At 42.2% G+C, this 24,650-nt stretch overlaps 1 protein-coding gene across 7 annotated transcripts in view; it reads left to right on the top strand.

Moving 5' to 3' along the window:
- Positions 1-2,593: 2,593 nt before the first annotated feature.
- CELF1 (CUGBP Elav-like family member 1) overlaps positions 2,594-24,650 on the top strand; it is a 66,303-nt gene continuing 44,246 nt past the window's right edge. For 3 of the 7 annotated variants that reach the window (XM_055547105.1, XM_055547107.1, XM_055547101.1), the window contains exons 1-2: positions 2,594-2,754; positions 17,572-17,721. The gene's annotated coding sequence lies outside the window, so the exon portion shown is untranslated. The remainder of the gene's footprint in view (positions 2,755-17,571; positions 17,722-24,650) is intronic. The other 4 variants (XM_055547102.1, XM_055547104.1, XM_055547100.1 and 1 more) reach the window with 2 other exon arrangements.

The raw sequence follows: 24,650 nt of genomic DNA, 5'->3' as shown, positions 1-24,650 counted from the left end.
CCTTGACATGTCTTCTTGTTAATTCAGCAATGTTTATTGATGAATCAGGGAGCTGGATGAAGGTGGTCAAAGGTACAAACTTGTCGTTATAAATACTAGGAATATAATGTACAAGCTGATGACGATTGTTAGTTGAAATCTGAAAGTAGTCAAGAGAGATCTTGAGAGTTCTTATCACAAGGAAAAACTTTTTTTTTTCTTTTTCTTCATCTGTATGAGATAATAAAGTTAATTAAACTTATTGTGGTAATCATTTCACAATATATGGAAATTTTAAAAAAACCCCAATATTTATTGAGCACCTACATGGCATTATTTTAGGCCCTGAGGATGCAAAACAGACAAAATTCCTATGCCCATAGAGTTTACCTTCTGGTGTGGGAAGAGTACAAATAAGTAAAATATGAAGTACAAAATATACTATGTTAGATGGTGATAAATGCTTTGGATAGAAGATAGACACAAAGCAGGAAAGGGGGATTGGAAACATGGGTGTACATGTGTGTATTCTGAAATAGGGTAGTCAGGGAAGGCCCAACTGAGAAGGTGACATTTAAATCAAGACCTGAAGGAGATGAGGAGGTGAAACACATGGATATCTGGATGATTCAATGGTATACAAAAGAATGGAAAAGATTATCTGCTTAAAAGGTTTCTACAATCTACAGCAGCTGGGAGACAAATATAAAAATAATTGTGGTAGTGTATATGACTGAGTTGGAGAAGGAAATAGCAACCCACTCCAGTGTTCTTGCCTGGAGAATCCCAGGGACGGAGGAGCCTGGTAGGTTGCAGTCCATGGGGTCGTGAAGAGTCGGACACGACTGAGAGACTTCACTTTCTCTTTTCACTTTCATGCATTGGAGAAGGAAATGGCAACCCACTCCAGTGTTCTTGCCTGGAGAATCCCAGGGACAGCGGAGCCTGGTGGGCTGCCGTCTATGGGGTCGCACAGAGTTGGACACCACTGAAGTGACTTAGCAGCATATGACTGACTGAAGAACAACAATATATGACAGCCTTCTATAAGCTGTAATGGTCTATAAATGGAAGATGTTTTCAGTAAATTACACACAAAACTATTAACAAGAACAAGATCATATATCAGCATTATTTGTTGTTCACTAAGTCCTGTCCGACTCTTTGCAACCCCATGGACTGCAGCACGCCAGGCTTCCCTGTCCCTCACTATCGCCCTGAGTTTGCTCAAACTCACGTCTGTTGAGTCGGTGATGCCATCCAACCATCTCATCCTCTGTTATGCCTTCTCCTGCCTTCAGTCTTTCCCAGCATCAGTCTTTTCCAATGAGTCAGCTCTTCGCATCCGGTGGCCAAAGTACTGGAGTTTCGGCTTCAGCATCAGTCCTTCCAATGACTATTCAGGGATCGACTGGTTTGAATATCAGCATTATAAATGTATATAAAATGATAAACTACACAACTAGGAAATCTGATAGTGTACAATTTAAGGGTTAATTATTTAGATCTATATGGTACTAGAAACACTGTGACTATTTTTTTTCCTTCCTAAGAGAGGAAAGAGGTGCTTCCAACACATGGGAAAAATCTTGAGGCCTCTGCTTGGGAGTCCACTTATTTTTTTTTGTGGTAAGGTAGGGTATAATCAGTATTTGTGGGTAGAAGAGTTATTGCTCTGAGAAGCCAGATGTTACAGAGAAATCATTTGCAAACCCATGAGTTATTTGCATGTTGTTGGGGCCAAAAGGTCTCAGAACTAAGTTTTCTTTCTTTCTCTGCATTTTACTGTCCCACAAGATGTAGAGCTTGTGGGAATAAATGACGTTGACCTTTTAAACAAACAAACGAACTATTTGCATTCTACCTAGATTCTGGGATTTCTGGGTCATTCTGAAGGAGGTCTTCAGGAACCTAGCCTTGGTTACGGAAAAAAAAAAATTTTTTTTTTTCACTGGGAGAAGCAGGTTAGGGCTGGAAAAATCAGTCTTCTGGTAGAACTTTTATGAGCTTCCTGGCGCTCCAAGGATTTTTGCAAGGTTGTGAGTTCACCCAGCTGATCATCCCGCCAGAGGGCTTTCGTTTAACTCTGAAAGCTTGCAATACACTTACAGTCCACGTCTCAGCAGACAAGGAAGGGCCGGATCCCGTTGCTTATCGGCTGGGTTAGAAAGGAGGGTGTGTCGGGTGCCCAGCGCTGGCCAAGCACCATCCCATTCACTCACCCATTCATTCATCAAGTATTTTATTATGCGCATATTCAGCGCCAAGCAGAGGTCGGCGCCCGCCAGTTCGTCCAGAACTCTTGTGGGTGAGGGGCGCAGAGCCGAGAACTTCCAAGTTTTCAGGCCGGGTGTCTTCCCCGCGTCTTCCCTCCAGCGGAGTAACGAGACAAAGAGACTTGCCCTCGCCGCTCCCCGGGCTGAGTGTTCCACCCGAGCCCCCAGGGCTCCCGCGCGGCTGCTTCTCCACTCCCCAGCCCGAGGGGGCGCTGCAGCGCCGGGCGCTCGGCCCGCCCCTGCGCCGAGCCCCGCTCGGCTCAGCGCTGCGGGCGGCACCGCGGTGGTACGTTCCCCCGAGCCGCCCTCCCCCTCCGCGTCGGCCCTCCCCGCCGGTGGTAGGCGCCGGAAGTGCCGCCATTTTGGGGTGTTCTGCTCTGGCGGCGGCGGCGGCGGGACGCGGCGGCTCCCCCGGGACTCGGCCTCAGCAGCGAGGCGGCGGCGGCTGCGGAGGCGCAGGCAGCAGCTGAGGCGGCGGCAGGCTGAGGTGCAGCCGCTGGTGAGTGCGGCGGCCGTGGGATAACGGGCCGCGCGGGTGGGAGGGAAGGGGCAGCAGAGAGGCGCCGCGGGGCGGGTCCGGTCCGGGCGGCCCCGCGGGGTCACCAGGGCCCCTCCGGGCGCGGCCGCTCCGGCTTCCCCGCGGTCCCCGGAGGCAGGTCCGCGGTGTCTCCCCGTGTGTCGGGGTCCTCCGCTGCCCGGGTCCCGGCGCGTGCCCCGGCGCCCAGGGAGACCCGCCCTCCTCGTGGCCTTGCCCCTCTGCCCGCGCCCTTTGCCTTCCCCCTCGGGGCTCCGAGGGCTCGGTTCCCTGCCCCGGGGGTAGCTCCGTCCTCCTTTTTTCTGGCCGCCGTGCAAGACTCAGGCTGCCTGCCCGGGACACCCCTTCCCTGCTCCTGTCGCCCCACGTGTTCTTCTCGGTCCTTATCCTTGGGGTAGGGGTGGGGTGTCCCCAGGACCCCCGCCTCTGGAGGGCCGCGCTTCTTCTCTGGAGCTTCGGGAGCCCCCACTTCCTCGCCCCAGATCCGCTAGGGCCTTGGCTCACCCTCCCCCCACGTCAGGTGCTCACCCAGTCATGGCCTAGTAGCTGGGCTGAATTCTCGCACCCGGGAGCGCCGAGAGCACGGCCGGGAGCTTTCTTCCTTCTCTAAAGGACCTGCTTTTGGAATTGAAGCTTCTGGCGTCTTCGGTTGCGGTTCTTGGGGCAGAATGTTGTTTTAATTCTCGAGGACGGTTGTCCAGGCTCGAAGCAGCTTCTCCTTGGTTTAGGCTCATCCCCGTAGTGGAGGGGCAGGTGGTAGGGTTTTGGTCGGAGGAGGCTGCTTTAGCAAAATGGAATCTTTTTTTTTCTTTTTCTAGCCAGCAAAGTTAATGCTGTACTTTTATTACCTTCGAGTGAGAATGCTGCCCAATAGTGTCAGACAGTGTGGAGTGCTTTATAAATTAGCTTGCAGTGTAAGAGGTTACAGACACCCGATGAATCCTTTGCAAGAACTTCACCCTTAATAAAGGTCTTTTCGCTTTCTTTGATGCTCTGTAGGTTGAAGAGGCTTTAGTTGGATTCTCTCACCTTTTCCACAAGTGTGACATCTCTCCGATGGGTATTGCCAAGTTTCAGTTTCTCCTGAAATTCTCGCTGAGGAAGGGTCGTCTCAGAACCACCAAAGATTCTTTCCACTTTAATATTCACGAGTCCACTTGGAAAATAATCCAGTTGCCATAGCGTGCATAAACTATTGCTCCAGGTCCCTCCCCTACAGCTGTGTTGTTACATTCTTCTAACTTTACTTATAAGTCTGTGGTTTCTCCTCTTAAGTTAGCTAAGATTGAAGCATTGCTGGTAGGGAAGCAAAGCGGGAGCTTTCAGCTGTTGCTTCAGCCAGGAAGTTGAGTTTCCCCAGCGGGCTCTTTGCTCTTGACTGTCCACAGCCTCTTTCCATTGAAAAATGGCCCTTGACCCAGAGCACAGGCCTCAGCTTCTTTCCAGCTATTCATTCATTTTTGCCCACGGGGTTTTCTTCTCCTCAGTTGGTATCTAGACTTAAAATCCATTTGCTGGTGAGGCTAGATGAGCTGGTGAGATAGAATAGCTTTTCCAACCACTTCACTTTTCAGATGAGGAAACTGAGGCTCAGCTTCCAGGTTACTTGCCCAAGATTCTGTGGCACCTACTCTTAGGATAGTTTCAACATAGATTAAAAAAAAAATATATATATATATATATATATATATACACACACACATATATATATGTATGATGAGCAGTAATGCAGAATGCTCTTTGAGATGTGGTGGACCGGAAAGGCTTGAAGTTGGAAGGCCTTAATTGGCATCCCTGCTCTGTTACTAGCCTTACAGCCTTGACCAGGTCTCTGCTTTGAGCCTCAGTTCATTCTCATCTGTAAAATGTAGGGAATCATGACTGTTTCACATGGTACCAGTTCAGCTTCAGTGGAGTAATGTGGTATCGGAGGCAGACAGTGAAATTTTAAGCCAGAATGATTTCTTCTTCTGAGAGTTATATTTCTTATTGCAGAAGTTCCAGATGCATCATTAAAAACGCAGATGTGCCAGAAAGGGAGCGCTTCACCCTTAGTTCCACCGCTCAGAGGTGGTTGGTAATATTTAGTCTTCATCTCACCGTCTTTTTTTATATGCAGTAGAAAAGTTTATTATTTTATCAAAATAGGCTTAGCCTGGTTAATAGTTTTGTGATGTGTTTTCAGGATTTAATAATAGGTGATAGGCATTAACAACTACGTATTAAATGATGCTGTGTTTTATAGCTCCAGCACATGTGAGTTAGGCCAGAGGCTGTCCGAGCACAGGAGCTGAGCATTTGCTCTTTTAGACATGCTGGGCTGGAAGGAGAGGAGAGGAAGGGCAGAGACCTGATGTTTATTGTATGTCTACTGTGTGTTTGTTTTTTTTTTTTTTAATATTTTGGCTCTGCTGCTGAACGTAGAATCTGAGTCTTGAATTCTGTGCCCTTTCCTGTGACGGCCACTGTAGCTTCTTTAACTTAACTTTCCTGTGAGGTCAGACATAATACATAATAAGGAACTGGGAGGTTAGAAGGTGCTGGTGATGTGCCTTGGAGGGGGCAAGAAAAGGGCTGTCACATGGAGGCTGGGGTGAAGAAGTTGGAGGAAGCAGAAGTATAGGATCCTCTCTGAGCTCCAGAATCTGGGTACTTCCAACAAATTGCTCTCTTTTCTTAAACCAGCAAATGATAGAATTTGGTTAAACTCTGTTTCCTCTGCCTTTTTTTTTTTTAACAGCTTTATTGAGATGTAACTCACATACTATACAATTTCTTAGTTTTAGTATATTACATTATTTAAAGAAATTGTGATAAAATATAATACAGTTTTGCCATTTTAATCATTTTTTTTAATGTGGCATAAAGCACATAACCTGAAAGTTACCGTCCTAATTATTTTTGAATGTACAGTTTTGTAGCATAACTTGTTATTGCCAAGTGGTGTCTGACTCTTTTGCAACCAGATGGACTATAGCCTGCCAGGCTCCTCTGTCCATGAGATTTCCCAGGCACGAAAACTGGGGTGGGTTGTTGCCAATTCCTCCTCTAAGGGATCTTCCCAACCCAGGGATCGAACCCGTGTCTTCTGCAGAGAGGAGAGTTGTTTACCACTGAGCCATCAGGGAAGCCCCTAGCATTAAGTACATTCATATTAATGGAAAATAGATCTCCAGAACTTTTTCATGTTCTCAATCTGAAACTATATATCCATTAAACAACTCCCATTTTCTTCCTCTTCTCCTCACCCCAGCCTTTCATAACTGCCATTCTGCTTACTACTTCTATGAATTTGACGACTTTTCGATTTATAAGTGGAATCACACAGTATTTGGCTATTTGTGACTGGGTTCTTTCACTTACTAGAGTATCTTTAAGGCTTATCCGTGTTGTAGCACATGGCAGGATTTCTTCCCTTTTAAAGGCTGAATAACCTGTTATATGAATATGCCACATTTTGTCCATTTATTTGTCAATGGAGATAAGTTGTTTCCATCTTTGGGCCATTATGATTAGTGCTGCTGTGAATATGGATGTGCAGATATCTCTTTGAGATCCTTCTTTCAGTTCTACCGGATAATACTCAGACGTGAATTGGCTGAATCATATGGTGGTTCTGTGTTTAATTTTTTGAGGAGCCTCCATACTGTTTTCCACAATTATTGCACTGTTTCACCATCCCACAAACTGTGCACAGGAGTCCGTATATCTCCCTGTGCTCCCCAGCATTTGTTTTCTTTTTTTGGCCACACCATGGGGCATGCAGGATCTTAGTCCTCCCCCGGAGCCTGAACCCTGCCCCCTTGCTGAAGCACAGAGTCCTCACCACTGGACTGCCAGGGTTCTTCTCTGGCCGTAATCATCCTGACGGGTGTGAGGACTCCCTGTGGTTTTGATTTGCATTTCTGACTAACGATCAACATCTTTTCATATGCTTGTTGACCATTTCTGTATTAACATTGCAGAAACGCCATTTAAAAAGCTAAAAACATTTGGTGGTGTTGAGGTGCAGTTCTTCATTCACTCTGAATATTAAGCCCCTTAAGAGATGTGTACGATTCACACACACTTTTTCCCTTGCCTTTTCATTCTGTTGTGTCCTTTGATGGAGTCTCATTTGTTTTTGCTTTTGTAGCCTGTGCTTTTGGTGTCTCATCCAAGAAACCACTGCCCAATCCAGTGCCCTGAAGCTTATCCTCTGTTTTCTTCTACGAGTTTTATAGGTTTAGGTTTAGGTCATTTTAACCTTTTTTTTTTGGCTGCTCCGTGCCACTTGGCTTGCAGGATCCCAGTTCCCTGAAGAGCAGTTGAACAGGGACCACAACAGTGAAAGCCCGAAATGCTCACCACTGGGCCACTCGGGAGCTCTGCCTGTTTCAAGAGTGCAGTGCAGCGGCCTTAAGTACATTCACGGAGTTGTGCAGTCGTCGTCTCTGCCTGTTTCCAATGTTTTCTTCAACCTAAGCAGAAAATCTGTAACCATTAAGTAATAACCATCCATTGCTCCCTCCTAGCTCCTGGTAACCTCTGGTCTACTGTCTGTCCCTGTGAGTTTACCTGTTCTGGATACTTCATGTAATTGGAATCGTGCAATATTTATCCTTTTGTGTCTGGCTTATTTTATGTAGCACAGTTGTCAAGGTTCGTCCATGTGTAGCAGGTATTAGGACTTTCTGTGGTTGAAGTCCTCTGCTGATTGAAGTCAGGGACGTCTCCTTCATCTTGGTATCTTGCCCTCTCTTAGTGCTGAATAAAGGCTCTTGAATTGGTTAGAATGCTTGTTCTTCATGGGAATTGCCAATTACAGGGGGATGTCCACAGATTCCCTCAGATCTTTGAAAAAATTGAAACATATCAGTGTGCTTAAAAGTATGTAACAGTAACCCAGATCACAGTTATCAGCATCATTTCTAATTTGTGATTTATATGTACAGAAAAAGTATCGCATGAAGAGAAAGAAAAGGCAAATTTCTGCTATTGCTGTGTAACTGTTATATGAGTGCTTTTTGTTACAGGAGTGGACTAATATCCAGGTATTCCATATTGTGTAGAGGTAAAGTCTATAAACCTGGCATTTTATGGCCTACTTAGAATTAATAATGAATACTTTAAGGATAAGAGCCTTCTGAAGGTTATCATAAGCCTCCGAGTCTGTTTCTGTATGTTCAGAGTATTCTCACTTTCTTCTTAAGGTGAGCTTTCCCTTGTTTATTTGGAGGTTCATAACTGATTTTGAGCTGCTTGACTGTCTACTTTTCCTCTTCGCTTTTTGGACGTAGCCTCCAACTTCATTTTTCTTCCTCTCCACTAACAAAAGGAGCGTGATTAATATTAATTCTTGGGACATGAGATGAACTTGAAGTTTTATTTGGTTAACTCTGTTGTCCTAAAGAGGTATTACAGGCTTCCCAGTACTTGATGGATGGGGTTTTATTGTAGTGTTAGCGAGGAATTTCTATACCTCTTTTTTTTTTTTTTTTTAATTTATTTAGGGTCATAGTTGCTGCGCTCAAGCTGTCTAGTTGGAGAGAGCAAGGGCTCCTCTTGAATCCTGGTGTGTGGGCGTCGTGTTGCAGTGGCTTTCCCAGCGGCAGAGCATGGTCTCTCGGGCTCACAGGTTTTAATAGTTTTGGCTCTTGGGCTCCAGAGCACCCACTGATTGTGGTGCCTGGGCTTAGTTGCTCTGAAGCATGTGGAATCTTCCTGGTCGAGGGATCAAATGGGTATCCCATTCATTGCAAAGCAGATTCTTAATGACTTCACCACCAGGAAAGCCCCTTATATTCCTCTCTTTCAAACAATATGTTCAGAACTATTCTTTGATTCTTGATTATTTTTGGTAATAGTTAAAAGTAGACTGTATCATGGAAGTTCAAGTATTTCACTATATGTTTGAAATAAGAATTAACTTTATATGCAGGCCTTCTTAGCAGAACTTACAAATTCTGCTAATTGATTGCTATTAATACAATCTTGTATTTACCTGCACACCTCTTCCTAGAGGTGCCATGGCCTGCTGAAATGTTCAAAGAGCAAATAAAATACAAACAAAATTTTTATACTAATTTTTTAATTGAGGTATGGTTGATTTACAGTATTATATGTTTCAGATGTACGACATAGTGATTCACAATTTTTAAAGGTTTTACCCCATTTATAGTTAGCAAATATTGACTGTATTCCAAAACAAGAAATTTTTTAACAAAACGTGGAGAATTAATCTCATAATTGAGAGTTGATTCTAGGATTTTTGAGTTTTTAAAATTGGTTTGAAATCTGTGGTTGGAAAGAATGATGTGACTTGAATAGGGTTTATGAGTAGAGCCTGGCAGGGGTAGGTTTGACACCTCCAGCTCTGGGCCTGAAATTGGTAATATCACTGTGTGACCGTAACATTTCTGGGCTCCCGCCACCATCTTTAAAATGGACATCACCTGGAGTGGTAATGTGAGGATTGATTGAGATAACTGAAGCAAGGCGCTGAGTAGTGCCTGTTACAGTGCTGATAATGCTGTTTCCTTTTTTCATCTGTAAAAATGGGCCTACTGCTTATGCATTGGTCAGTAATGCAGTTAAGCCAAATAAAAGACACAGAGAGGATGACTCGGTGTGCGTGCATAGACAGCAGCCACTGCCAGTGTTCGTTTCCTTTCCCCCCTTAGGTGTGTTCTGTTGTGCACTTTGCTTTGTTCATTGGCTTAGGGATAAGATTGTTTCCTAAAGTCTGATTTGTGTGTCTGAATTGTTTTGCTGGGAAGAGTGTCCTCTCCCGTAGAAGCTTTCAGCTCGTGGTTCCCTGTGGAATGCTTGGGTAGTGTGGTCTCCTGTCATCTTCCCTTTGTGTACTGCACATGGAGTTTGCTAATAGGGAGTCTTCTGTGTTCATAGAAAACTGAAAAATACAAATGTGTGTATTAACTGGGTTTGCCCTAGGGACACCTGGTTATAGATAGTAGTTTTAGGCTTGTAGAGAGGGTGGACGCTAATATTTAGAATTGTAATGACAGAGGATGAGATGGTTGGATGGCATCACCAACTCGATGGACATGAGTTTGCACAGGCTCTGGGAGATGGTGAAGAACAGAAGCCTGGTATGTTGAACACCATGGGGTCACAAGGAGTCAGACAACTGAGCGACTGAAGGAAGAGATGAAAGACTTAATTGGTTGTAGCTATTTGCTTAGTAAACTATTGTATCAAGAATCCTTATCTGAGCTTTGTAATTTACTGAAGACAGTTTTCTTGATGAGATCTTTGTAATTGTAACTTGTCCTTGCCTTGACAAGGCAAGTTGGAGTCTCCTTAAAGTACTGGTTTCCTAACAGTTAATCAACAGAGCTGTTGTGTAGTTTGTTTGGGTTTCCTGGGGGGTGCACCTTGTAACTTGTGGGATTTTAGTTGCAGTTGCCCAACCAGGGATCGAACCTGGGCCCACTGAAGTGGAAGCACTGAGCCTTAAACGCTGGCCCACCAGGGAATTCCCGTGCTCTATAGTTACTGTTTAACTTGCTATGCTGTGGAAGCCGTGAGCATAAATTTATTTTTAACTTCTTTGAGTTCCAGACCTGTAAAACTTTTCAAGAATGTTTTATATCCATGAACTCCACATTAAAACTTAACACATTCTTTCTGCTAAGGAAATCTTTAATTCTTCAAAAATGTTACCTCACAGGCTAGAAGGATAAATACCAAAGTTTTTTCTGGGCACTGGGACATGAGCAGTTTTTCTTTTCTTCATACTTGCCATTGTTTTTAAATTTTGATACAGAGAACATGAATTTCATAAAAGTTACATTAAAATTAGACTGTATGCTCAAGAGATGAGAAAGTCTAGTTTGGGGAGACCGAGTATAAAGTATCTTACGTTAAATAATTTTAAAGCATTTTAATTCTTAGAACTTTGTGAAGTTCTGATGTAACCCTCAATCAGCTGACCTTTCCCCCACTTTACAAGAAATGGACTCACTTTTAGAACAGCATTTGAGTTGTGACATTTTTATTTTTCTTTTACTTCACTAAGAAAATGTGGCAGAAAATATGAAGAGGAATGGTGAGTTCTGGTTTGGAGGCGGCAGTGAAATCTAGTGGATCTCAATTAATTGATTTTAATATGCCTCTTTTGGGATGTGTTTGTAGGTTAGAAGTGTGGCTTTAGAAAGACTTGTTCGCTAGCTTTTTCTGATCTCCATGGCTGTGTTCAGCTTTGAAAAAATGGAGTTAAATATCACTTCCCCCCCACATTGAAACTCCATTGAAATTTTATTCCCAGATTGGGAAATGTCTTTAGTTTGGGGATTATACAAAATGAAGTTTTTTGGTTCTAAAGCTGTTGGATTTTATAGTGTTAGACATTTAATTTTGATAGGTCTGTGGTTTTCATTTACATAGCATTGTTACTCTTCAGCAAAGGAATCAGTAAATTAGAAACTGTCACCACTTTCTCATTGTTCTTTTTACCTTTTTGTTTTTTGTGAGATTGAAGCAAGCTCTGGCATGTGGGAATGTGTGATATTTTGGTGATAATGTAGGGTAACTAATAGTCTACTGTGAGTAGACTGTCTTTTTTAACCCAGTATTTTTTGGACATCTGTTAAGTTTTTGCTAGTTTCTGTTTTGTACAAATAATTTAGGCTTTTCCCAGTTTTTTTGTGCTTATAGCTTTTGTATGTGGGAAACATTCTTTTCTGTTCCAGTCCCCTCCCCCCACACTACTAGCACCCAGCTTAGCCTGAGTTGTCTGTGTGTTAACCATGCTGGGTTGGGTGGGATATTACCAGTGAGACACCTGTGCTGTCCTGTTGGCTGCCTGGGCAAGAATCTTGGGGGGTCCAGGGAGTGAAAGGAAGTCAGGGTGGTGACAGGCACCTTGAAGATGTATAACCCACGTTCGTCAGCTAGCGGGTTACTACTGCACTTTGAAACAGCACTGTTTTGTTAAACCTTACAGCACGCTTTCAACTAGGATATTTCACAGAAGATATTTATGTGGTAAAAGACTATTCCGTAGGTTCCTAATTCTTAGCTATATGGCCAGAGTGAGAGGAGCAGGCGCTGCGTTTGGTGCTCCTCAGCTCTTCCCTGAATATGGTTCTGTTTCTGTCTGTCGTTCAGTGCACAGCTGATCCTCGTTCCTTGTCATGGAGCTGTTCCTGTCCGTTCATTCTAGAGTGTGTCATAGGATATTATTTAGTATTCATATATTTTTTCAGTGAGATTTTAAGTTTTTTTTTGTTTTTTTTTTTGAGGATGCAGACCGCCTTATTGCTTGTTTAGTGTATTACACACCTTCTGAGGAGTCAGGCATGCAGTCCCTACCCTGGCTACACTCTGTGACCCAGCTCTTCTTTTAACAGTTTACTGGACCGCGGGCAGGCACTTACCTAAGCTGGGCAAATCATTTCTCCTAGGAATTTGAGACTGGAACTGAGACTCATGCCTTCAGGGAACAAACAGGTCCACCTGAATTCAGAGAACTTGAAACAGATAAGCAGATGCCAGGGTACTGCCAAATTCAGGCTTGTATCTGTGGAAGCAGGGAGGCCAGTACTGGGCGGGGGCGGGGGGGGCTAAGATTTATGCAGAAGGAAGCACTGATGAGAGAGATGGCCCTGGAGAGAGACAGGCTTATATCTGTGGAAGCAGGGAAGGCCAGTACAGGGAGGGAGAAGTAAGTAGATTTATCCAGAAGGAAGCACTGAGGAGAGGTACAGCCCTGGAGAGAGACAGACTGGAGACAGGAGACAGACTGCGGAACAGGAGCCTGGGTGTGTAAAGGCTCCAGGTATGGCCCTGTTACACTTCCTGCCTTTGGGTCCTGTCTTTTCAGTTAGTGCCTTTTTTGCTTAAGCTAGTTTGGAGGAAATTCTTGATTACAACCAAAAGAGCTTTGACTAAGATGCTTACCCCAGAGCTCTGCCTAATATTTCTTAAAGTCATTTGAATTTTAGGATAGTCAAACCTAGGATCATGGCTCTTTGGAATATTGCCCTTTCCCCTCCAAGCCCCGCCCCGCCCCCCAGGCTGCCTGGGGTTTTTCTTCTCCACCTGTGTAGTGTGGACATGCATTTGTGTTGTCCCTTCTGGCGCAGAGTGCTTCTCTCTGGTGCTTTGCCAGCTCAAGATTGAGGGCTTGGGCTTTCTTTAAAAACAAGTTTCTAATAATTATTTGTTTACAACTGGGTCTTTTTAGGCACGTAAGACTGGTAATAAAGTAATACTGCTATTTAAGATAGGAAGTTTAAAGTGAGCCATCATTTTTAAAGAGTTTTTTGTGAGGCATATGAATTAGATCCTTTCTTCATTTTCTGGTTAAATAATACATTTGCTTGTTTCCTGATTGTTTTCTCTTTTAAGAAAGTTGATGGACTTGAGTGGAACACAATAATGTGGGTTGAACGGCAGTTGAGACTCTAAACAAAGGGGAATGGTGAGTGGCTGTGTGCCCAGCTGATGGAGTCTGTCGGTCTCAGCTCAGTTAGGAACTTCATGAATGGTCTGTAATGGGAGCATCACAGTGGCGTTCTTCTGTTTGAGCAGTGTTAATGAGGGGGAGAGGGAAGCTCTGAGAAAGACAGTTTAATGCTTCTAATTTGATTTCTTTTTCTTCTGCGATCATTTGGTTTCTGTTAAGTTGAAAGACTTTACACCAGAGAAATGTAACAGTCCTCTATACTATTAAAACAGGAGTTAAAAAGAAATGTGGATTTGTATACAGCCAGGAAGGTATATAGATGTGCAGGGTAGGAAAAGCTGAAAGTCATTATTTTACATTGAAGCCCAAATGGTCGAGAATACAACCTAAATAATGCTATGCCTTCGTATTGTGCTGGAGCGTGTGTATAGTATTGAACCAAGTGCTGTTCATAGAAGATGCTTACATTTCTACAGTCCAGAGTGCTTACTGGTATAGGGCCCTTGCACAAAGTAGGTAATCATAAATACCGAAGTACCGTATATCTAATGACGATTTAATGTTGGACACAGTTCAGTACTAAGGACTAGAAATAGGAAGAAAACTTTTAAGACTGAAATTCTGTGATCCATTTCTTTAAATCATTGTCTTTTGAAAATTGTCAGTACCTTAAAGCTCCAGAGAGTTTTCTGAGGGGAAAAATATAAGCCACTTTGCATTGAAAGAACATTAAGTTGGCTGAGATTTATACTATAAAAGCCTTTGTGTATCTTAAAACCTCACACCGTATACTGCCTGGACAGAATCAGAAGGCTCCTTGACAACCTGGATTCTGGCTCTGTTTTCTGTAGCTCCAGAAAATAAGAAAAGGAGAATCTGATACTGTTGGCAGTCTATGCTGTCTTGCTTTTCTGGGCCAAGACATGCATTTAAAAATAAAATCAGGGAAATTGTAAACCAGTAGTAAAAACAAATAAAGCACCCAAGAGTTTGCCTCTTCTCAAGTCCTGTGACCTGAGTCTCTTTTTGTCTCTGGATGTCTGATAGTAAACTAATGTGTCAGGACTATGCTTTGGGCTTGTCCTTTGTTCTTCCTATTTAAAGTTTATGGGACATGATGGTGGAAAGACACCATGTTTCCTGTTTCATTACTGTTTGTATCGTATGCCATGTTTCTTTAACAGCCTCTGGATACAAGTCTTTTTTTTTTTTTGCTTGCAAACTTCTTTACTGAAATAATTTGGGTTATAGATTGTGGAGATAGGGTTGGGAAACTGCTTAAAAATAACCCTTTTGGACCTGCCACAGGAAAGCTTAGGTGAGTAAATGTATCAAAACCAGATGGAGCGTTTCTATGGGATATCTTCATGCCTGTTGTTTACTCTTGGTTGACAGTGTAGCTTGTCTTCTTAGGTCTTTTTTTTTTTCTCTTTAGACTTGTAAATTTGTAATTTGTTTTTTAGGTTATGAATTCTGTTTCAACACATTTTATCTTAGTGGTGTTTATATTTAGGTTTTTCAGTAATTATTAGTGTGAGATCAAGGAAAGATTTCTGTGAGTACAGGGACACGTCTTCAGCTTTGTTCCAAGTACCTTGTGGCTCTCGGGATAACGGTGCATCGGGCCTCAGGCAGGTGAAGTTTCAGACTATTACTGTGAAATCAAGTGCTACTTTTTATTAATGTTAATTTGTCTGGTGTAACTTTGCTTTGGGCTCAGTAAGACAGAGAGAAATGTTTTATTCTGAATTCTGACGGTTCCACTTCTCTGATGAAACCAGACCCACAGATTACCCTTGTAAAGGATCTTCTTTCTTAAGGCATTTTCTAATAGAATGGGTCTCGGGGGAACCTGAGCCCCAGCACACATTTAGCTGGGAGTGACAGTTCATCTCCCTTTGTCCATACACAGCAGTTTTGGAGGCAGACCTGCAATTTAAACTCTGTTCTGGTCTGATCAGTGTGATTTATTTTATAATAAGTTTTATTTTTATAATTATTCTGTGTGATGTATTTCTGACATAATCGTGTAGGGAAGCTGAGATTTCTTGAGAACAGTCTTGATTTGGAGAACTTTGAAGTCTTGATGGAAACACTAAATGCAGTTCATGCGGTGTGGTGATCGGAAAGAAAGGGCAGCACACACAGGCCATTGAGACTTCAGTGGCTTGTGTTTATTTGCTCGTATGAATAGAGGGATTAGAACTTGAATATATGTAACTCATAAGAGTGTCATTAAAACAGTTAACATTTTGTCAGAATTGTGTACTACATGGGAAATGATCACAGAAAGACACCAGTGTTTATTTTATCGTTATTGTTTATATCATGCCTTTTTTAATAGCCTCTGGATACATTTACAGGTCTTTTTTTTTTTAAATGTGTGTTCATTTTTGGCTGTGCTCTGTCTTCGTTGCAGTGCATGGGCTTCTCCCTGGTGGCATCTCCTGCTCTGGAGCCGGGGCTCTAGACTCAAAGCTCTTGGGCTCCTGGGCTCTGGAGCACATGCTTGGTGGTTGTGGTGCGTGGACTTAGACGCCCCATGGTGTGTGGGATCTTCCCAGATCAGGGATTGAACCTGTGTCTCCTGCACTGATAGGCTGATTCTTTACCACTGAGCCATCAGGGAAGGACCCCCCCCCCTTTCTTTAATTTAAAGCTTGCAAACTACTGAATTAATCTGGATTATAGATTGTGGTGATGGGATTGGCAAACTACTTAAAAATAACTCTTTTAGACCTGCTATATTTCTTAAAGGCACCTTGCCGAAGAAAAATTAGATGAGGCTTTCTAAATTGCTAGATCCAGACCATCAAAAAATGCTCTCACCAAAAGGGGGAAAAGCCTGCCGGATCCACCCCCGGGAATCCTGATGGGTCCCCATGGTAACGACCTCCTTGCTTACAACTTGTCACTGTAACTGTCACTGGAGTTCAAGAAAAGCCAGTATATCAAGAACTGTGTGGCATTAACTACTCCTTGGTAAAATGCTGTTGCACATTTGCAACAAGCCAGAAATAGAAAGTTAAAGGTTTTAATTTCTGTGTTCCATTAATTAGATGCTTTAAAAAGCTGCCTAATTATGGTAAGGTGCAGTAGTGGGAAGGTGGTGGGTGGCCGAGGCAGGCATAGGAGGAAGCCGTAGGCTCAGAATGTTAGGATCTTCATTTTCTTCTCTCAGCCTCTCATTTTGCAAAGAGGAAAGTGAAATGCCTTATTTAAGTTCACATAGAAGTGGAAGCAGGATTCCAACCCAGGGCTTCTAATTTTCCAGCGCTGTTCTGCTGTCTCTGCCTACACATCACATTTGCTTTGCTTCTACTTTTCAAAAACCAAGTCTCAGTTTCTGAGGTTAGGAAAAGACCTTAGAGGGCATGCAGGGAAGTTTTCCACCCAGTGGAGGAATCCCTCCTACAGCATCCTGAGCAGGTGGCCTTTGCCTCTTTCCTCAGCTGGGGTTTACCTGTCCAGTTAGCGAAAGCCCCACTTCCTGACTTTGAAGAGAAGATAGTTTTACATGGCTTTCCCATTTTAAAGTTATAGGCTTTGTTTTTCTCCCTTACAAAATAGCAATTGAAAATCAGACCTGAATGTTTTTCATTAGCCTGTTTATCTCCACTTAAGTCATCTTGTCAGTCATGACAAGACAGAATAATTCGTTGAAGAATTATGTCGTGCCTAAATCGTAGAACTTGGAAAAGATAATGCCATATTTGGAACAAGCTAGTCCTTTAACAGCTGGGAGGGAAGAGACGATAAATGCTATATTCAGCTTAAAGTATTTTATAATGTGCTTATTAATAAGATGAAATGATGGTGAGCTGAAGAGTTCTGCTGTTCTCAGAAGGCCTCAAAGGAGGCCTCAAAGTATTTTAAAAGCAAAATCAAGAGCTAAATAGGCAAGGTGTTTTGTGGGGTTTTTTTGGTGGTACTTTTGTGACCATTACTGTCATTGTTTAGAGTAGATTCATTTACACAGAAGTGAGTTTTGGACTCAAAACCAACATTATTTTGGTAATTATTAATTGCATGTACCAAAAAAGGGTTTTTTTAGGTCTGTTTTCTGGATCACTGTTGCTCAATATGCCAGTCATTTAATGTCCCATCAGTAAGTGCTTCAGCTTTTATTTCACTTTTCTTCTTTCCTAACTACTGGAAGGGTAGTAACAGGTAAACATTTAAGATGATTAGCCTGAGGTTTTGTTTTTTTAAATACCTTTTAAGCAAAGCATAAATGCATATTTTCTAATAAAGTATACAAAAATGATTTCAGTTTCTTATAACCATGGATATTTTTTCCTCGAAGAATTTAGCATGTCTGAAAATGGAGAATTTGGCTCCAATGTTAATTTTTCTTTTTGTCTTACCAGAAAATTAAAGTGAAAATGCTGTTGGCAGTCTTTTGCTGTCTTGACTTCAACACAGTAGAGAGTGCTATAATGAAAATGTGGCTGAGTTTTTAATATTCTGGAATTTCATGACCACCAGCACCTCTTGGTTATGCAGCCAAGATAATTAAGGTAATCAAATATTTTAGTCATTAGTAGGTGCGACCTGGCTCTGAGAGACATATCTAGTCCCAGCTTCAACCCAGTGCCCTTTTCCCTCATTTATTCCAAAACATATTATTTTTGTTGGTTCTGGTTCTTAATTCAACCTGTGAGTTTTTACGTAAAAGTTCATCATACAGTTTTTCTTGATAAGAAAGTATGCTGGATTACAGTGTCGTGGCACAGACTAGCTGTTGGACCTCGTGTTTTGGGTGGGAGGCGGGGAATGAGAGAGGAGGGAGGAGAGGAGGAGAAGGACGGGGGAGGGGAGAGATGGCTGCACCTGTGCCATGCTGCAGACAAGAGAGCTTGCGCTGGGAACCTCAGGGAGGGGGGTAACTTATTTGGGGCATCCAGCTATCAAGTAGTAGGTCAGGGCGGGACTTTGAATCCACGCCCCAAATTCTGTGCCATTTTCCTTTGCTTTTGTTGCTTTTAGAGGCTCAGACTCATAAAAATAATGAAATAATTTATTTTTATAACCACTCCTTTTCATGTGGTAGTAAATTTTTAATTGTTAATCAGTCATGTAAGTTCAGTGTCTCATTTTAGAAGTTCTTACCTTGAGTTAAGGGGGAAAATGGGCTTATCTGTGAACTGCTCTGACAAGATATTGTTTGTGTACCTTACCTAAGCTGTTTTTACCTGTTTTTTTGTTAAAAAGTAGGAGTAATTTAACCCTAACAGAAGTGGTATGGAAGTAATGGTTTTAAGGTAGGTAGCATTCATGGCACCTTCAGGTCTTTGCAAAGAAATGTATGGCATTCCTGTGGGCAAATAGATGAGGGTGTCCCTCCCACGGGTCATTTACTAGATGAGAAAACTAGATGTTGCATCTTTACTTGGTTCCTTAGTGAGAAATGGTGTGACATGAGAGGCTGCTGTCTCCCTTGCTCCCTTCTTCCTAAGGTCTGGCCCAGATCTCTGCTCCCATGCCCACAGCCATCCTCTTGGCTCTGACGTTACTTAATTCTAAACAGCCGTATTCCACGAGCTCCTAAAGAGAGAGAGAGAGAGGTGGCCAGTCTCTCCTGGCCGCCTTGCAGTCAGTGCCGCTTCACCAAGTGGTCTGCTCTGTGGCTGTGTCCTCTTTTGACTGGGCCCACGTTAAAGCCTGTCCCAAATGCTTTCTTGATATATATATGTCCTTGCTAGCAATCTGTTTTTTTAAGCCTCCATGTACAGGTTGATTCACAGTGGGGGAAGAGCCATGTTCAGGAACTTTGTGATAGCCTGGTTTTTCTTGTCTTTCATCTCTTTGCTTCTATTTATGTTCTTTGTACCTCTTTCTTGAGCTTGCACCTTCTGCATAGTTGACTCTATTATATCATCTTTGAGGCTGCAAAATAAAAGTTGGAAGATTTTAAAGTTAAAGTTCCCAGAATAATGTTGTCGCCCACATTGCACATATGTCACATTTTGAGTTTACTAGTTAAGCCTCTAAATATGTGCTTTATATACAGTATGTGCAGTGTGATGACTTTGGTTGCCATGAGAACCTAAAAATTTTAGGCTTAAATGGTTCAGTAACAGACACATTTTTTTTCTTTTATTGTCTTAGAGGTAGGCTAGCTTTTTCTTTGATCTAATACACTTTTTACAAATTGAGGTATTAGTCAGTGTCTATTCTCAGGTATCACCTCTTGCTGACAGGATGGGTAGCTTCTTTGTTTCTCTATTATCAGTCTCCTTTATTCCAATCTTCCATGCTCTAGTTTTTTCCCTGACTGTCTCCTATTACTTTGCTACAGGATAGAATTAGCAGTAGGAAACTGGAAGCCTTGCCTTCTTAGAAAAAACAGTATACATGGTAAGAGAGGACCTGTCTGGTGGGACAACCCTAAGCACATCTACCGAATTCCACTCTCGTGTAAGCCTCCTGTGATAAGCTGTGGTGGTAAAATTTTCTTAGGGAAAAAAAAAATTTTTTTTCCTGAACCAATTGTTGTACTAGACTTCTTTTTTTTAGTAATTGAGGTATGGTTGATTTACAGTAGCTTGAGAATTTTTAAAAAGGAAGTATGATGTTAGTCTGTCATACAGTTCAGATTCCGCTTGAATTGGAATATATTATTTTGAATAATTTCTTGGCCAGGGTGACTTGTTTATTCTTGACTAGGTTTAGTCATGAAGATTCCCTCCTTTTTGGACTAGGAAGTAGAAGAGGAGATGACAGGATGTTAGATGTAACAAACTATATATTGTTTGCTGTTTGATTCTTAAACTTGTTTTGCATCATAGACCCCCTTTGATAATCTGATAAAAAGCTATGGAACTATTTCCCTACAAATACAATTTAAGTACATAAATTTTTTTGCATATATATGTAAAATTTTGTGCATAATATGGTGAAGTTTATGGAATCTATGAAATACCCGGGAATTCTGTAGGTCTGTGGACCCTAAACACAGACTCCTGATCTGGCCCAATGCCATTTTTCACTTGAGGATGTGGGTATCAGGAAAGAAAAGACTTGGCAAAGGCCAAACTATAGGTGTGTATAGCCATGTTGATTTTGTGGTTATACTTTAATCACCTTTGGTATATATAGTTGTGATGTTTTGCATTGTGTTTATTTTTACATAAGTTATCTTAATGGATAATTAAAGCTGTGATGTCATCCAGAAAGTAGCATATTAGTCCATAGTATGCTACGTTTTGGGAAATCAAAGTTGCTGTAACAGGCCCGATCAGAATAAATTAAATGTATAAGCCACCAACACAGCTAAGAGATTTTTAATAAAATGTTGAACACTTGCACATCTGTGTTTTGTGGGACATGCCTGGAATGCCTCTACTACTGGAATCCTGCTGTGCTCTTTTTCAAGCACCTCAAACAGGGTATGGACAAGGCTCTGCCTTGAACTAGGAGATCTAGGAGGTGGGATTGAGAGATCAGTTTATCTGTGATTGGGCCTTTTGCTCATCAGTACTGAATTATGTACAAAAGGCACAGAGAAGATTTCAAATGGTTAGTTTGCTTATGGAATACAGTAAAGTAAATGATTACGGTGGACCAATTAATTTTAAGGGTTTTCATTTTTTTAGTTTTAGGGAAAGCATTTTGCTGGGGTGCTACCCAGTATGTTTGAGTACTTATGTCCCATAAGCTGGAGGATTGTGCGCACGCATAAAGCAGGCATTTCAGTGATAGAGAGGAGCTAGGCAATGCTGTCTTCTCCAGAGGTCCCCTTCATGACTGGGTGACTTAGCAAGTGTTTTGTCATCAAAGATATTAAAATGCACACTAAATATTGGTTGATTCATTGAGAGCTAAAGTACAGAATCTTTTGAGGCCATGAGCAATGCATTTCTTTCCTTTTCTGCCCCCCCCCACCCCCCACCCTTTTTTTCTTCAAACCATGCATTTCTTATCTGTGGAGTGTTCACTCTGGCCACAAATGAAGCTTTTCGTATATACTTTACATTGAGATGAATGTGAATGAGTTGTTCCAAGCAGAATAATTTTTAGAACATAAACATTTGACGTCTGATTATATAAGCCAGCATCCTGGGAAATACATTTTAAAAGTTATACATTGTAAAAGTTATATCAGGATTTATTTTAACTTGTAAATCAGAAGAGAACAAGAGACCCAAAACGTAGTCTGAGAGTTGGAATGAGACTTTCATTCTGAAGACACCAGCCAAGGGGCCTTCACACAGATGCAGAATAACCTTTTTTGCATGTTAAATTCCAGAATTTAAATGATGAATTAAACCTTGTGGTGGCTGCTGCCGACCTGGTAAGACGTTGACCAACTAAAGTGCTCACAGTGTCTTTTCTGTCTCCCGTGGCAGAGGGATTCTTGATGTATAAGTGACTGAAATTATTGGGAGGTTCCTTGGCTGAAATAGAATCTCAAACCTTTCTTCAAGTAGCAGCCTGTGTTGCCTCTGTTTTTTGTCTGGAGCATGTGAACACAATGCATGTGTGTGAGATAATTGGGCTTTCACTGGTGGCCCCCTTTCAGCAACCATGTATGGATAAAGCTGTTCAGGTCCCTGCTCCTCCCTCCCTGAGCGGCGCAGGATCTGTTCTGCTGTAGCTGCTGTTCCACTTTTCAGCTTTCTATATTTGTACCGCAGCGCAGGGGCAGCCCATCCTGGCCTGGGCCGGCTCGGGGCCCGGCCCCAGCTCCCAGTTTGTCTCTTACCTGCATGCGTCTGTCTGTGTGCATTTCTGTCGGGGACTGAGGTTTCAGATTAAAGAGGTGACCTGTTTGCCTTGTTTTGTCAGTTGTACATGGTAAAGAATGTTTCAGAATCTTGGGGGTGGGGTGAGGAGGAAAGATTTGTATTATTTAACAATATGTTAGGGAGAGGATGCCAGACTGATAAACATAGTGTCAGAAGTGACTTTGTTCTCTTAGAAACTTTTCTCATTAAAGTTGTAGTGTTTTTTCCCTTTTGTTTTCACTAGTCACAAAGCCCAGTTCTTCAGGGTGAAAGTGAATTCCTTTCCTGGTACGTGAATTTCCTGATACAAGAATTGAGTAAAAAAGGCTGAGACATCTACCTCCTTATGAAATGATCTCATACACATCTTTTTGTAAGAGGGGCTCCCCTGTGTCTCAGACTGTAAAGAATCTGCCTGCAGTGCAGGAGACCCGGGTTCGATCCCTGGGTCCAGAAGATCCCCTGGAGAAGGGAATGGCTACCCACTCCAGTATTCTTGCCTGAAGAATCCCATGGTCAGAGGAGCCTGTGGGGCAACAGTCCATGGGGTCACAAAGAGTTGGACACAACTGAGCGAGTAACACTTTCACTTTTATAAGTAGGGGCTAAGCCTCTTCCTTTGACCTTTTCCTGGAAAAGGAACTGGGAAATGCCCCGTTTCTCTGGGCTTCACAGTGACGATGCTGTTTGCACCGTTTCAGAAGGCTTTGTCTAGTTTGGCCTTACAGAAGGCTCGTGATATTTTTTTGGTGTCATGTCTATTTAAGGACATGACATGTAGACAAGAGTTCAGGTTATTTCAAAGAGTATTGGGTTTGTTATATATTTAAGGAGTACTCTCTTGCTTTGTTGTAAGGTATTCTAATTAGACAGAAATACATACCTCATTCTTGATCAACTCAAGTCTAAATTCAAGTTGGTTTCTTTGTTTTACACTTGCCTTTTACTCCCCTCCCCCAACCCCCCATGAGTCATAAGCCTGCCAAGTTGGGAATAGAACTTGTCAGCTGAGTAGGGATGAGACACTTCTCTGCACATATTTGTAACTGGCTGGTGAGGAAGGTAAAGAAAGGCCTTTAAATGCTGGAGAAATGCATTCACTGAGGCAGCTTCTCCTGTGGCTGTGTAGTATGGTTGCAGGGTTCCGTGTGACTATTTACTGATGCAGTCTGCCTTTTGATCACTCAGGAGTCTGTTGTCCGGTGACTTGTTTGCCTGTGACTTGTCGGTTGTTGGCTGCAGGGGTGTGTATTGGTGTAGGGCCAGGACCTGGTACTAAGTCTCTCATGGGTCTCATTACTTAATGACTTTCTAAAATTCTGTTGCGTGTGTCATTAAGTTGACTTCACCTTCTCCTTGGCAACTCTTAGTCCCTGTCTCATGTCACCTTTCTATTAATGTTTTCTCATTTATACCGTCAGTCACTGTATACTCTGTGTAGGGGCTGTCCCTGGAGATTAAAATCAGTGGCAGCTCTCAGATTTTAGAGCTTAATCTCAGTAAAAGACACCGTGATTTAGCACATCTCTTACTTCAGCTTTTCCTTTGTTCTTGATTTTTTAAAAACTTTTATAATTTTCCTGGTCTCGTTTTATTAGTTGGTATTTTTTCATTGTATGCTTCCATAAACCCTTTTTGGTATAATGCGGGTAATAAATAAATGTTTATAAATAAATAAGTGCTCTTAGAACAAGTGGTTCCGTCTTTTGTAATGAAGGTTACACTCACACTGGACCCTTAACAGACACGGTTGACGATCTGTCTGCCAGTCACTGCCTTCGTCTCTCCATCCCTCCCTCTCTAATAGGTGTTTCTGTATAATCTTAGGTACTCCATTTTGCTGGGGTTGACATCCGCACACTGCTATATCTAAAGTAGATAACCACAGGGATCTACTGTATAGCACAGGGAACTCTGTTCAATAGTCTGTAATAAACTGAATAGAAAAGGAATTTGAAAAATAATAGAAAAATATCTCAGGTACTCAATTTTGAAGAGAAATAATCCTGTCCTGCCATAGGCGCCAGCCTCAGTGCCTGGGATGATCATGATAGCAGGAGTTATTGAGTACCCTGTGTGTGCCAGGCACGGGTCTAAATGCTTTATATACATGGATTTTTAAAATCAAACAAGCATCTTCTAAAGTAGATATAGTTGCTGTGACCATTTGCCAGATGAGGTAACAAGTATAAAAAAGTTAAGCAATTTACCCAAAGCTAAACATGGCTAGTAAGGTCCAAACTGGGACTAGAAAGCAGTGGTGTGACTCCAGAGTTTGAGGGTAGGGTGTATTACTGGCTTGTAGTCAATATTTGACTATTAATTTTATTAACATTCTGAATTTTATTTGGAGATTTTTGAATTATGAGTCATCTAACCCATTTCATTTTAGAATTTCCTTCTAAAAATGACTACAATACATGACTTTGGTTTTGCAGGTCACTGTCAACTATTTCATTTATTGATGATAAAATGCTGGAAGGCAAGTAAAGTGGTGAGCCTGCACAGCATACCCCAGATTAGTAATTTATCTCTGCTAGTGCCAGACTGTGTGTTGAAGATACTGAAAGCAGAGTTAATTTTAGCTGCTTTAACTCTGGGGCCCTACACTACCCGTCTTTAAGAGATGCCTTCGTAGGGGAGCATGGGGAGCGAAGCCTGGCAAATTTTGCCTGCTCCATTAGCTGTAATCTATGTGATGGTAACAGGATAATAAATAC

Source organism: Bubalus kerabau, chromosome 15, assembly GCF_029407905.1.
Source record: "Bubalus kerabau isolate K-KA32 ecotype Philippines breed swamp buffalo chromosome 15, PCC_UOA_SB_1v2, whole genome shotgun sequence".
NCBI classification, from domain to species: Eukaryota; Metazoa; Chordata; class Mammalia; order Artiodactyla; family Bovidae; genus Bubalus; species Bubalus kerabau.
Note: the sequence above shows the minus strand (reverse complement) of the source record. Positions and strands in the feature narration are given on the sequence as shown.